The following is a 2211-nucleotide window of genomic DNA, read 5'->3' on the forward strand; positions in this document are numbered from 1 at the left end:
CACATTGTTAAAAATTTTCTACAATTAGAAGCCTGCGACCTATTCAACGTACAATTTTAACTTACCATCCTAACATCTATATCTTTAAAACTTCTATAAGTTTTTCAAAAAAATTGATTCTTACAACATATTAGTTCGAACTCACACAATCTAATTATCAAACTTGCACAACAATTCAACAGTAACTGACTACTTGACTAGAGAGCTTTTTACATATTTTCTTCATAATTTATCTAAATGAGATCACTAAGCATAAAATTACACATTAGAATACACTTGATATTTACAGTACTAGCGAAACAGTTTTTCAACACCATCTTCCTTGTACATCTGCACTGTAAAAGTGCAAATTGATTCCGGGATGAAGACCAATATTTCATTCACTTGAACCTTATGCTTTTTCACAAATTAATTCCAATTGTCAGTGAATTGTCTGCCAACCATTCCTACTTCATAAGCTTTCTTTCCTGCTTTCAAGGTAATAGTTGGAGTCTTGTCATCATTCAAAAATATTTTGATACATTTGAAATTTTCTACATAAGAAGAACATATATTTAGACTACATAAATTAAAATAAAAACAAATCACAATATTAAAATACAGTTTAATCATACTTACAAACTTTTTCTTATAGGTATATACTTGATAGAAGGTAGTTGAGTCAAGAAGATTATGCTGTATGTTTGGCATTATCGAGGAATAAATAGCTTGACATGAAACTTTTCCTTTTCCACAGGTTTGAGTTTCAGAACCTGATGCAAAATTCATGATACATGTAAGTTGGAAATAACAAAAAAAAAAAAACTATAAACAAGATGAATACTCCTCCATACTTGAGTTGTTTGCCAAAGCTTGACAGTTTAAGACATTCAACAGAGGCATCGTCTAGTGCGAGCGAGACTGCATTTTAAACTCTGTAAAATGTATTACATCAAAAGACAAATTTCCATTGTATTTAAAAAGTGCTCTTTCCAATGGATGAACCAGATTCTCCGTGACAAATTCATGCCAACCCTCTCCAAATTTTTAATCTTGAATTTTCACTATTCAATGTTCATTTCCCTGTAAAATATTTATCATCTGCTTCTCATAATTAATGAGCAAACAAAGGTATTCCTTCTGCAATTCCAGTGCCAAAAACCACTTATCTAAATAAAAAACAAACATGTGAAAACTAAATAGCAATTAAATTGTTGATGTAATACTTTAAGAAGTACAAACCTGCTGCTCCTTTGTACATTTCAAGAGAAAACAACATCCCTGAGTATATTGGTCTGCTTCAGGATTAGCTGATGAACCAACATTTTCTGATTCAAATTCCATGAAGTATACAGGAACCATCAAAGGAGGCAAAGCAAGAAAAGAGTTTCTTCTATCAGCTCTTGATGTTTTGCTCATAGTTTACACAACTTTATATATCAAAAAGGTCCACACATTTAACTGATTAATCAATGCTCTGACATACATATTGACGATAGTTAGGTTAAGAATCAATAGGTACCAAAAATGTTTCATATCTTCTCATAAAAAATATACTTCTTTATTGCTTCCAAACTTTATACTACAATTTCAATAAGTAATTCGAGTAGTTCCTTATCCGCTACTCCTATGCTAAATGAAACTCAAAAAACTGATAACTTTTTCACCTGCTCAATTCCATTTTTTATATCAAGGTGTAATTATTGATGAATTTTTCAAGAACAAATGTTTCCTTTCACCCCTTTTTTTTGTATTTTTATATTTCTCTTTTTTTCCTCTCTCTCTTTTTTTTTTTTTTTCCAAACAGAAAATTTATCTACTGGGCAAAGCTCCATATATACGTTTTGCAAATTCACACCATGCGATCACCTCCTAGTTAGGTAAAAAAATAGCAGTGAAAGGGCATTTTCAACTGGTTCTTTTTTTTTTTTTTTGGTGGAATCCGTCCGGTTCTTTCAATCATTGGACTTGAGGGTGGATTTGACTATCAATTATTTATTTTAACATTTAACCACTCTAAGTCGCTTGACAAGGAGTTAAAAGTACACAAAAATTAACATTTGCGGGGTAATATGCAAATACAGGCAACACTAAGGAGTTTGCCTTCGACACTATTTCTCAAACCTTGAAAATTTAATTCGATTTGACTCCTGCCCTTGCAAATAAATTTTTTACCCTGAAATAATACCCTCACATTCGAGTAACAAAAAAATGTTACCCCTATTTTTGGTC

The sequence above is a fragment of the Coffea arabica genome, chromosome 11e, assembly GCF_036785885.1.
Source record: "Coffea arabica cultivar ET-39 chromosome 11e, Coffea Arabica ET-39 HiFi, whole genome shotgun sequence".
NCBI lineage: Eukaryota > Viridiplantae > Streptophyta > Magnoliopsida > Gentianales > Rubiaceae > Coffea > Coffea arabica.